Source organism: Colius striatus, chromosome 4 (assembly GCF_028858725.1).
Source record: "Colius striatus isolate bColStr4 chromosome 4, bColStr4.1.hap1, whole genome shotgun sequence".
Taxonomy (NCBI): domain Eukaryota; kingdom Metazoa; phylum Chordata; class Aves; order Coliiformes; family Coliidae; genus Colius; species Colius striatus.
Window position 1 is genome coordinate 56037308 of NC_084762.1, and position 14075 is coordinate 56051382.

The following is a 14075-nucleotide window of genomic DNA, read 5'->3' on the forward strand; positions in this document are numbered from 1 at the left end:
AACTCAGCTAGATGTTGATGGCACCACACTCGTCTTAATCTAGGTCACGTTTATGCAGAGGACACTTTTGTGAGCCCTGTGTAAGGAGTTTGGCACAATGCAGAAGGTAAAGGTAGAGTTCTGAGTGCAAGTTACTCTGCTTAGTACAAGGTAAAACAATAAAAAGAAGGGAAAAAAATGTGCCTACAGGAACTAAGAATGAGGGTAACTCTGAAAAAAGGAAATTCAACAGACTCTAGAGACAGATACGTGCTCGTTTTCTTGCTAGTTATTGCACCCACAAAGGAGGTTGAGGAGTACTTCATAACAAAATAATACATTGACAAAACTGTTTGTAATTAATTTTTTTCTCAAGGCTAATATTATTCATACTAGGAAAAAAGATGAAAGCTGACAAACTGCAGTTTGAAAATATCATAGCAGGTACCAGAGACAAAAAAGTATTTCTAAGGCCATCCTAGAGCATATATGAACATACATTATACTTAGCAATTTCTGCGAAATTGTTATTGACTTTCCACTTTGAAAGTCAGCTTTAAAAAAAATCTGGACTACATAATGCCACTCAGGAAATTTAATTTTAATCAGATAGATTGGCTTCATATTTAAATACATTAATTAAACAAAATTACATCTAAGTGGACAGTTTAATTCAAACTTAAAGTACCATCAATATGTTATGGAATAACTCATTTTCAATGTGAATTATGTAAAACTAAATTAAGGCTGTCTTTGTTGTAAGAAAAAAAAACCCTGTAGATGTTCACTGTAATCTAAGTATCCAATTTAAAAAATTACTTTCTTAGTATCATCTTCTAGTGTATTCTCTCAATTTGCCTGAATTAACTAAAAAATAATTTTGATAATATGTAAAAAATCTCAAGTCAGATCCAGAAACTTAATAAATCATAACTAAAATCATAAGGGATATTCAACTTACAACCTTCCTTTTCCACACAAAAACAAAAATAACAACAAGTACTGCTCAAGTTAACAAATTAAAGATTATTAAATAGTAAAGTAATTTTGTGATTCAGAAGAAGAAATTTCAGGTTTATAAAGACAGTAGTCCTGGCAAATGTCTTTATACTTTGATGGTTAAAATTAGGTGGGTCACAGTTGGTTTTCTATTTTGAGACGTTCTGCCATAGTATTTCACCCGAATTTGTCCCATGGAATTATGTTTGGAGAACAGTGACTGACTTCAGCGTCAGCTATGTAATTTTTTCTTGCAATTTCTTGGAAAAAAAGATATTAACTTGTTTCCCTAGAGAACTTTACCTTCATTTTATTTACTTTTTCTTTCATGAGTACTTTAATAGGCCCATTTAATGCACAAACCTAGCCAATCCACCTTTTTAAGGAAGATTGATTTTTATTTCTCCTACACTAATGTAGAATTAACATATCTATTTACGACACTTTTGCAATATAGCAACATATGAGATCAGAATCAGACTGACTTGTAAGCAAAGTAACAAACTTTGTTACTGTATGTCAAAAGTTTGACCAAATGGCAAAGATACTTACAAAAGAGTGACTCAAATAGAAGTCCAAAAGATATTTTCAAATCTCATGTGCAAATAAATTTAACATGAGTAAACTTTACTTCACCTGCCAAGAACAGGTAATGAACAGAGCAGAAGGCATAATTGCTAAATATTTCAAATTCACTGTTATTCTAGTCTCACACTGCTTAATCAATTTCCTAATAAAAATAATCATAATAAACAGTATTTCATATTTTTAGCAGAATTTCTTAGGCCATATCTTCATGGAATTCAATACAATTCTAATTTATAGCTATTTTTAACATCTAAGAATACTCCCAGCTTTTCATTGAATTCAATGTGAAGCTAAGTAATTTAAAAACTGAAATGTTGCATAATACATTTTTCTGGGTAAAAATCAAGTAAAAAGTTGGAGAGGGATTCAGTTGAGCACCTCTGTAGTGCCAGAAAAGTAGGTTGCAGCTCATCAGAAGCCTGTTCTTAAAGAAGTCTAATGGTGGAGTCTTCATGCCCTCTTCAGACAGCCTGTGGCAGTTTATAAACTACAAAGTTTATATACAATGTGTTCTTTCATCTGTGAAGTAGTCTCTCACAAGTAATGACTTCTATGTTTCTAAATGTTTCTTCTCTAGTATGATCAAACCAAATTCAATCAATGATTTTCTTTTGTGGAACTTTGCCTATGACTATTTTGTGGACTTTCTTTAGCTCACTTTTTTTTTTTTGCCCATCACCAGACACAGTCCTCAGCGGAAAAATTACAGCTGTCAGAGCAAGAAGACTTACTTTGAATATTATTTGAATATTATACTCTCGTTTGCACATTGCTAGCAAGACCTATGCCTTGTTTTGCCAGATAATCACATCACTCGGTGAAATACAGCGAGTGATTTGTTATAGCCCTAGAAATTTCTTCAGGGTAGCTGCTTAGGCAGTTGTTTTCCAGTCTAGATTTTGTTAATGATGATGTGTAAATAAATGTGGGAAATGTTCACATATATAACTGCTTCATTTCAGTACCTGAGTTTGGAAAAAAAAATCTGTTTAAATTATATCTTTTTTTTTTCTTGTTCTCTTCCTATTTGAATACTATGTTAACAAAAACACAATTGTTCAGAAAACGTCACTATTATTTTTCCACAGTTAAAGTGTGAGCTTATTTATATCAACGTTGCCACATGAAAAAATGTTTTTCCATTGCAACAGAAAAGATAGATATGCAGCTGTTAAATCAAAAAATCTACTCATATTTCCTCCTTGCAAAATTTACACCATTCAGATATATTTGATTTTGGTAGAAAGTTTCTTATTGTTGTGAAAGTCATATTCCTCAAATTACATTGTACTCTATTATGTGTAAAGAGGTACTTCAACAATCTAGTCACAATAAAATCAATATCATTACTGCCAGTTTGAAAGGGATCAATGAATCATTAGCATTTCTATTAAAGGCCTTTTAATGATATCCCTTATTTGACACATACACAGCAGCATGTATTGGTCCTAGAAGTTAAACTAGAGTATTTGGGGCATCTGGCAGATGAAACTTTTCAGAATTATCTAATACTCAGACTTACTTTATCCTTAACAGAGGACTTCCTTACCTTGCCATGCTCCCATCTTGAGTTCTTCATTACAAAAAGCAAAAAACCATACTGCTAGACCACTTGGCTAGGACATATGTGCTCACATAGGGCTGTTTAGTCTAGAGAAGAGACTGGGGGGGGGGGGGCGGGGAGGAGGGGAGAGGGTCTCAATATTTAATACTTAAAAATATCTACATTAAGGTATCACTTTTTTCTTTTCTTTTGCCAACAAAGGGTAATGGAAAGAAGTTGGAACATAAGAAGTTGTATTTAAACATAAGAAAAAACTATTTTACTGTGAGGGTGAGGGAGCAGTGGCACAGGCTGCCAAAGGAGGGTGTGGAGTCTCTTTCCTTGGAGGTCTTCAAGACCCACCTGGATGCGTTTCTGTGCGATCTCATCTAGGTGGACCTGCTTTAGCAGGGGAATTGGATTAGATGATCTCTAAAGGTCCCTTCCAATCCCTACCATTCTATGATTCTATGATTCTGTGACTTTTGAGGAAACCCAAGACAGTGAGCTTAAACAGACTAAAATTAGCCTTTGTGAATATGTCTCCACTCAAGCAAGTTAGGATCAACTCACCATTCATGTCTCTTACTCCAATAGCTTAGTCAATATGGGAGAATGATTTTAAAGCTCTCCTTGACAGATTAAGCCCTTTGTAAACATCCCTTTTTAGGAAACTGCTGGTAAGAAAACCAACTCTGAAGTTTGTTTCTATAACCTTACAGGGGTTTTTTTCCTGAAAACTGATAGCACAGTCAGTTCTGTGCTACTCAATGTTCACCGATGCAATATTTTCCATGTCAATGTGTTTAGTTTACAAGTAATGTTCCTCTGATTTTTAGCCGTATACATAACCAGCAATGAGGCCAACTTGATTTCTTTCCATTTCACCTTTGATAAAAATTTAAATTTTACACTAAATACAGATCCACACAATAATCATGAAAGGTACAAAAACAAATAGCTACCCAAAGCAAGTTGAGTGAAGTCATGTTAAGGACCACAATTGTGTGATCAGGTGGGTGTGGATTTGAGCACTGGCTGATTTACAATGCCTTGGTGTATACCAGTTTTAACCATAAAGCATCATTGTTTTCAGTGTGACATTGATCTCCTACCTTTATGTTTGCACAGATACAGACTATTTCAGCTTTCACATATTTAGGATTTTTTTTTCCAGAAGGAAAAGTAACATCCATATCACTTGCTTTTAGAGTTCTACTGTGTTAATAGTAAAAGTAAAGGCAAAAAATTTACTTTTTTAACAAAACCAAGAAGATAAGCCTGCAATGTATGCTAAATAAAAAAGTAATCCTCAAAAAAGTACTATGGCTGTAGTCTACTCTCAAAAGAAATCCTAGCTATAAGGGGTTACGTTTGCATTTTTAATTTACATTATTTTTAGCATTCATCACCCACAGTCAGGATAAATCCCATTTAAATTGTAATTAACAAGGTCCAATACAGAATTACAGCAATCAGAGATGAACTTCCCTATGGAACAGAGAATAAAATCCAATTTTCTTGGGAGATAATAAATTCAATTAGAATCCACATTTTATTGGAATTAAATCATCAAAGTTCTTGAATCGTGGACAAAGAGTTTAGAGTCTGAATTAGGCTGGCAACATTCTCACAAGTCTGAAAATTGTTTTTTCAGACTAATCATTCATAGAAAACTAAGTGACATTTTGATCCAGCAAACCACAGTGATAAGCTCTATTGCCCCAAAATAAAAAATCCTCAGAGATATGACTGTGACTTTGTCTTTCGTAATATTTTTTTGCGTTAATCAGATTCTGTCACATTCCACTTCCTTTGCCTATTTGGAGGCTTCATTCTGGCTTTGGTGAGGATTTACATTTGTCCTTGTGAAGAACAGGAATTTTATAACTAAAAAGCATGAAAAGGTGAAGAGAGGCACTTTTCCCGTTCTCTCCATTGGACCAGTGTCGCAATAACATTGGTGATGAAGATAATGGAAGAAACAGGCCCCAAGACAGGAATATGGAACTAATGGGGAAGGTTGTAGTCAACAGTACAAAGCTTTATCAAAAAAAGATTCTTAAAGCAAAGTATAAAAAATGTAAGGAATATTTTTCAGGAGATACAAATTATCATAATGGATAAAAATTTAAAACTTTCTGACATAGAAGCTGAATAAAGATATGAGTCAATGTCATTACAGTCATGATACATATAATTCAGTATAAATTATCATTTGAAAGACAGAAGAGTTGAAAATAAAATTACCAGGATAACTTTTGTCCTAGCATTCTGGATGAGTTATTGATAAGTGTTAAGATCCAGGTGGCAGAACTGAAAAAAGAAACCTTTATTTTATCATTAAATATCAGTTTCTGGAGGTCACTCCTGACATACGTCTAAGTTTGATAAATCTCAGAAATCCATAAAAAGAAGCACAAAAATAGATCAGTAGGTGTAAAGTGGTTTGTAATTAGTTTTATTAACATGTCATATGTTACTTTAGCTTAAGTTTCATGACTGGAAACTCATGATGGTATACGTTGGAACAGAAATAAAGTCAAAGATCCTTCTGCTACTGAACCACAGATTTGTGCTGAAGGTGTTTCTTAGCAGCTGTTTTCTTTGCTTTTCTTAGTTGACATGCTGTCCTGAGACTTTAACAATCATTGTTTGATAATCCTTTGGTTCCCCAGCTTGATATATTATTTTCAAGCAAATAGACAATAAAAACAGAAGGCAAAGTAGAGTAGCTTCTGTATGAGATAATTGGAAACTGCTCGTTATAAGTGTGAGAACTGTATTCTAGTTTAAGAGTTCATTTCCCATTTTTAAAAAACAGTAATTCCTATATTCTTATGTCAAAGTTCTGTAGAGTCTACAGAGCCTACAGAGATTTATTGATTTATTTTTTAATTAAAATAAAGTGTTTAAATGCAAATATAGGTGTTACTATAGTGTTCTGTTCTCTACAATATGACTTAACTTTATGATTTTCATTAGTTTAACATATTTTATCTCCACACTTGTATCTCTCCGTCTTGATGGTGAGCTAAGGAGTACAAGATGTGTTTTAAAGCTCTTAATTTTAAGGAACATTTATCAAAAAATACTGTGAACAAATTCTAATAGCTCCCTTCTGATTCTTAGCTCAAATTTCTTGTATACTCATATATTTCTTGTATATATGAAGGGTAAGAAAAATGTGAGAGATGATATAAAACTAAACATTAAAAGTCCATAGTAGGTCTGCAGAAGACTTCAGCTTTACCTAAAATATATCTACAGCTACCTCAGTGCTTGGAAAGGTCAAAGTTTATGTGCATGTCTCATCTGAACTGCTGAATGCACCTACAACATACGATAGAAACACTTGAAAAGGTACCAAAAACTTAATAAAATTACGCAGTTGTGAAGCTATGCAAAAAAGGGAATATGGCAAACTAGATAACTCATCAACACTCAGTCCATAAACTCCAGAAGAAATCCTCGAGGGGATGAGCATCTTACTGCATTTCAAACAAATATCAAGATAATAAACTTAAGTGATAAGTTCACTGTCATTTTATTTCAGTAATTTATTAAAAGAGGAAAAAAATACTTGTTTGTCTCAATCAGTTACTGAAATTGCATAAGTTTCTATGTTATTTTCAAACATCACTTTAGTCCTAGGTGTAAGTTACAGAAGATCATTTCTGTTGTACTTCAAATGCTTTTGTATTACAGCTTGTCCCACACAGGGAATCCATTCTCCTTAAATTTTCTAGGTAGAATGAAGGTTATGCATAAACATAATTCACTATTTATTTATCCCGTCATATGCTAGCTATATCCTCACACTCACTTCTAGTGCTAGTTGGGTTATGTAAAAAATTTGATTTGTAAATAATCAGATCGGTTTTCTAGGAACTCATCCTAACTTCATCACTTGCAGTACTTAAGTCATGCAAGATTGTCATCTCAACGGCATTTTAACAGTTTGGTCTCTACGTGTCTCTCATGTTTAGGTCTTGATTTATGCTTCCAACTAGTTCGGTCTGCAGCCACCTACCACAGGTAAAAGGCTCCTGTTCTAACCTGCTCATCACAGATAGACCTATAACAAGACAGCTTTTTCAGCCAACAAGAGATGAAATTGTCAACAGCCGTGACATTACTTAAATCCTATAGAACATCTTTGTAAAAGCAGATATGCCAACAAAGTAATTTTTAACACATGCTGGCACTCAATTCCTTTGGGAAGTCAGCTGCTTTAGCATTTCCTAATTAATCTTTCATAAAAATACCTTGAAAATTTTGCCCATCTGACTTCTTTGATCTTCCAAGTCTCTGTGACAGTAGCTGGGAGTAAGCTCCAGTTTGCCACATGCTGGTTCAGGACATCTGCAGGATCATCTTTCCACCCCTAGAGCTGCTAATTGAAGAGCTAGAGTATAAGCTTTGGAAAGGAAAAAACATTACCAGCTTTTTTTTTTTTTTCATTTGATTAGTTAGACTAATATATCAATAGCTTCTGTTAAAACAAAATCTGGAATTCGTAGCCAGTTTCCAGCAATGCAAGTTTCCCATGGATACTATTTAGCTTCACTTGTTGAAAGCAAATTAACAATATGGTGTGGAACAGAGCTAGCATCTGCATATTCACTTATGTCCAACACTCTGTGCTTTATGATACGCTAACATTTTTACATGACTGAATCTTAGATCAATCAAAACATTATCTACATGAACTCTTGCTAACAAAGCAAAAACTAAGGAAATAAAGAACTGTAAAAACTGTATCACCCTTTTCAAGGGAAAGCAGCTGCTTAAGCTGTCTGAAAAAAACCCAAGAATTCAATATGTAGCAACAAAACCAAGACCACTTGAAAATGTTCAGAGAGAGAGAGAAAAATGCTCAAATACAGACCTGACAAGCCTCCCACGCTTGGCAAGACACACAAGCAGCTGAATCCCGTTTTGCACTCCTCCTCAAGCAGAGCTGTATCCCAGTTCTTTGCAATGCAGTGTCTCAGACTCTTTCCTGCTTTGTGCCAGACATGGCCGCAGGTGTCTGGGTCTAATATAGCAGGTCTGACACTGCCTAGGAGGGTCCACTTTGTAAGGAACCCAACCAAAAAGGCTGAATGTCCTGCTTTCACAGCTGATTGAGATAACATAGCTTGTCTAAAGCCCACCCTTGCAGGTCATCCCTCCTATGGAATGAGCTATTCCTGGGTCTCTCATCTCTCAAGAGGAGAAATCTGCACAACTGGAAAGTGACTACCAAAAGATTTCATTTAGTCCAGGGATGAAGCTACTGTTCAGTACATGGGAGATAAATGTTACAGTCAACTGAATGCCTCTTTTCAGCTCTACTAAACTCTGTCCCTTGCATCCCCAGTAAGCATGAAGCATCTGAACTGCAGCCTTTCTGGAGTCTGGTGCATTCGTTTTCACTAAAAATGACACCCTTCCCTAAGAAACATACCCTAGAAAAGTTTGATCAGAGCATATACATTTACAAAGAATTTCAGATTTAACAAAACAATTTTTCCTAGAGATAAGTGCAGCTCTCACAATTGCATCGTGGTGAATCAATGTATGCTAATTACTGGGATACGGTGAGCTTTGTTCACTGTTTACAAAAACAAAAGCATAGACAGGAGCTCTTTCTGTCAGCTGTCATAATTAGCAATAAGCTGGTGTTCACTGAAGAAAGTTCTGGCAAGTTGTCAACCAGAAAATTGAAAATCAGAAAAAGAATGCTTATCAGACATGAAAAACAAGTGTGACATTTAAGCCTGCTTAATGCAAGACTTGATTTCAATGCATACAGTTGATCCATGTGGAGTGGAAACAAATAGAAATGAGTATCTATTGAGAGAGAAGGAAGAGACTAGTTGACAATGAGAAAAATGTCATGGGAATTTGCAGGAAGGTCTGAAGCATCCAGTTTATCTTGTTTACTAAGCTAGAAATTTCTGGATATAGGTCATAGTAGAAGCCCTTCCTTATCTGCACATTTTTGCATATTTGTTGAAGGAATTCACCTGACTTTTGATATGCAAGTGTTTTTATCTCCACTGTGAACAATAAAAAACAGTAAACTGGAAAAGTCAGTCAAAAAGCCACCAAAGCTTGTAGGATTCACCATGTGAAATTAGACTGTTGCTCTAGCAAGATCAGTGTACCTTCTACCACAGAGGCAGTGACAAATTATTTGGAAAAAAAATGCAACAGATATGAACCTAGATTTAATGGAACAACTACATATCAAACTCTCATTTAACCTCTGAGTCACTGAGAGTATGGGACATTAGGAATATATGCAAGGCTTAGAAATAAAAATCCAGATGAAGGTAATCTAAGACCACTTCAGGGCTATATAATTCTCCTTTTAATACTACCAGGGCTGAAACAAGGAACAAGACAAGACATGCCCACACTAAGATGAGGGAGAAGAGGTGCCAGATTAGTATACAGGGGTGAGGTCAAGAAATGGAGAGAGTCTCCCATTTCAGATACATGCAAGATAAAGTATTTGGAGATTAAGTATCAAAAGTCAGCAAGGCAATTATTTTAAAAGATGACATGATTACTCTAATAGCTTTTATGAGCTGCTTATCACACTTCAGTAAGAAAATTTCCCTCATAAAGAAAAAATCCCTCTGTGTTTCCATATGAATTCCCCTTCAATGTCCAAAGCAAGGAGGGAAGCATCTGACAAATCCATATCATACTAACATCACAAAGCAGAAAAGGCTGGGAGAGCAGGGTTTGATTAGTCTTACAGAGTGAAGGTTTAAGACTGATTGTATTACTTCTTTCTACTGCCTAATAAAAGTGTGTATAAACAGTGAGCTAGGCTCGGCCTGGAGGAGCATGGTGAAGAGGTAATAGGACAAGCTAGACCGCAGGAAATTCCAGTAAGGTGTAAGGCAAACATAATTCAGCAGGACATTGATATAAAAACTAGAAAAGGCTTCCAGAAAAGCTGTGATATTTCCATCCTTGCAGATATTCAAAATTACTTTGGATATGCCACCAGCATAGTTGTCTCTGCTTTGTGTAGTGGTGAAATTAGATGGCCTCTCAATTCCTCTTCCAATCTGATTTATTCTGAGATTCTATGACAAGCAGTTAATGAGATCAAACTACAGCATGGCAGTTTGTTAGACACAAAGATAAAACATCACAAAGTGTGAAACTCTGAAATCACTTGCCTAAAGACTAGGAACATCACTAGAGGTCTCCCAAGAACAGTGTAGGAGAACATGTCAGACAAGTCTTATTAATTCCACTTTGGGGTGAGATACTGGGAGTTCTGTTCAGTTGAGACAATTTGCCATAATGTCTTCAGTGGAAAGCCTCAATGCCCTTTTTAAACACTGTTAAAAAGGAGAAAGAAATATATTGAACTACTTAAGTAATTTAAAGGTTAAAATAAATACAGGTAAATCAGATCTGGCAACCTGTCAACTTTCAAATTTGAAACATGGTGCCAGGCAAAGATAATGAGGCAAAAAAACTTCTTGAATGAAATAGAGAACTCTGTCAGATTAATGCTTCAGAGAACATAGAGTTCTCTAAACATAAGGATGGTAGTGGACAGATTTCTGATGTAACTCATTTTCCACAATAAAAAGGACAGACCTGGAATTGCATCTAGTCTTGCAAAGTCCTACACACACACACACAGAATCATACAGAATCTCAAGGGTTGGAAGAGACCTCAAAAGATCATCTAGTCCAACTCCCCTGCCAGAGCAGGACCACCTAGAGTAGGTCACAGAGGAACTCGTCCAGGTGGGTTTTGAAACCTGAATCATTTCCCTTTAGTAAGAAAACTTCATTATCAAATGCATTGTCTTACTTTTCTGACAAAGTTTACTATGTAAATAACATACAAAGAACTTTTTATAATCATATGCATGATAATAAGTAGATATCACTGTGACATTGTTGCTTTCAGTAGACACATGGATTATTAGCAAGCCCCTCATTTGATGAATCTCCCATTCAGTCACCAAGTGTATAAAAGTCCAAAAGAAGATATGAAAAATTTTATAGGCAGTCATTGGTAGCGAAAAATGTCATGTTAAAAAAAAATTTAAATAGTGATTGGACATTAATAGGTGATTAAATATATTTCAAGAGTAGAGAAAAAAAATGTTTATGAATATGTGGATAAAGAAGGAATTTTAAAATTAAATTTTGTGATCATGTCTCTTATAATTAGAAGCAGAAAAATAATTTTTAAAACTGCAAGATGTAATCACAAAACAAAAAATACTTAACAGAACAGTCTTTTATATCACAAAAATTTCTTGATCACCGTGAATTAAATCAATGCCCGCTAAGAATTTAATTTACATATAATAGTACCACAACACCCTACAAATTTACCATGTATCACATTTTGATTTTGGTATTTTCATGGTTTTGCGAGGAGTTACTTTTTGTTTGGGTAGGGGATTGTAGTACAGGCCCAGTAAAGAGTTCTTGGACTTTTCCCCGTCTCTGGGCTTTGGACCCACCTCCAGCCTGGCTGGGCCAATCTGGCACCTCTGCCAGCACTATTTAAAGATGGGAATTTGAAGTGCATGGAGGGAGACGGAAGGGAAGGATAAGATGGAGGCAACCATGTGGACTCTGCCATCAGGAAAAGACAAAAGGAGCGATATTAGACCAGAGACATCCTTACAGCCTACAACAAGAAATAGAGACCCCATGACAAAGAGGATGAGAACTGGAGACTCCAGGCCAGAGGGAGCGAGTGGTTTAGACCCCAGTCCAGAGAAGATGAACTGGGGTTGCAGTGGCCTGTCAGAGCAGCCCGTGCAGGGCTGCCTGGTGTGTGGCAGACCCTGGGCTGGAGCAAGGGAGGGCTGGTGAGGAGTACTTCTCCTCAGGAGTGCCATAAGAGGCAAGAGACATCAGAAAAGGTCTGACTGCGCTTCCCATTCCCTGCCCTCAGTACTGCTTGTGGGAGGAGGAGGTAATGACACTAGGCTTAGGACTCTGAGCCCAGGAAGAGAAAAGGGGCGGGGGAAAGGAGATCTTAAAGAGCTGTACTTCCATCATTCAGCCTATTCTGTATTATTTTTCTGTTTGTTATGTTTTGGTTGGAAGTTGATTAAATTAAGTTTCATTTTCTTCCCCAGGCTGAGTAGACTGGTCTTTTTTGTTCAGGACCATCAGTGGAAATTAAGCCTTACCTGTCCTTTGGGAGTTTCAATGTCTGTGGTACTTGAGTCTAATCATGGTCTTTTATCCCTGAATGGGCCTAAACCAGGACAGGTATTAAAAGTGAAAAGTGCTCTGTCTGGTACAACCACAGACTGTGGTAAAAAGGTAGTATCACAGAATGGATGAGGTTAAAAGGGTCCAACCTCACTGCCCAAGCTAGGCCACCTAGATAAAGTTACCCAGGAGTATGTCCAGAATATCTCCAAAGACAAAGACTCCAAAACTCAAAAACTTCTCCGAGTAACCTCTGCCAGCTTTCCATCAGTCTCACACTAAAAATGTATTTGCTGATGTTCAGAGGGAACCTCCTTCATTTCAGTTTGTGCCCATTGCTTTTGGTCCTGGCACTAGGCACCACAGAAAAGAGCCTGTCTCTATCCTCTTTGTACCCTCCTTTCAAGTGTTTGTATACATTGATAAGATCCCTGTCATCCTTCTCATCTCCTCAGCTAAGCAATCCCAGCTCTCTCAGTCTTTCTTCATACGAAAGCTTTTCCAGCCCCTCAATTACCTTTGTGGCCCTTCATTGAAGTCTCTACAGTTTATCCATGTCTCTCTTGTACTAGGGAGTCTAGAACCAGAGGCAGCACTCCAGGTGTGTCGTACCAGCACTGAGATGAAGGATCACTTCTAAAGGTCTTTTCCAACTGTAATGATTCTAATGGTTTTATAATTCCCTCAACCTGCTAGCAATGCTTCCCCTAATGCAGCCCACAATACCATTAGAATACTGTTAATAGACTCCTCTTACTCAGCAATATCATTATTTCCTCCTCATTCAAACCCATCCCTTCTCCATTCAAATTGTCCTAGCTTTATAAGTGCTGTGAATGCAATGTAGAAACTAACACAAAATACAAATAAAGTGTAGTATTTTATCATTTGTCTTACCTTGCACTTTCCAAGAGCCACATTTTTTTAAATTAAAGCTACTGAAGTTTTTCCAGTGAGATAGCTAATGTGTCTGTGCTCATGGTCTACAGCTTATGTCACAAGAAAAAAGCTGTTCAAGACGCCAGTTTAGCTCCTTGAGCAACTATTGGTTCCCAGGTCATTTCCTCCCTGCTTCAAGAACATCTGACCACTACCAACCTCCTCAAGGGCCGGAGATCAGAGAGCCAAGCCACCTGAAATATGCTATGTCTCCCCCAAAAAGAAGAAAAAAACCCCATTTTCCTATCCTGTTTCCCCCCCCTCTCCATCCATCACAAGGCTTTTCTGAAAAGACTTCCACATATGAATTAGATATACGAAAAAATAAGGCAGCTTTCCCCATCTACCAACTCCTTCCCTGCTAAGCAGCAAATTTCCTTTTCTCTCCTCTGTTTATTGAAGTGATGATTCATTTTGTATCTCAGAGGGCTCTTGTAAGGCAGAAGCACCCAGGATGTGTGAAATATTCATAGCAAAACAAGGCGCAGGACAGTTGGCAAATTCATAAAAAGCTGTTAATGTCATAATAATCCACAAATATTTTTCTCACTGATACATTTTGACCTCTGTTTGTGTTTGCAGGAGAAAGTAAGCTCATTCTGCAATGCTCATCTCATAAAGACCTTTTTCCCCAAGCAATCACTTTAAAACCATGATTCTCTAGGCCCTGTCTGAGTTTATTCCAAGTCTTTAAGCATAACAAATGTAGGTGATGGAACTAGAATCAAACACACTTCGTAGTTTATTCTGAAAAAAAAAATAGCAAATAGAGGATAGGCAATAACAGACTAGATATGTGAATGCTGTGGCCTTCCCTAAT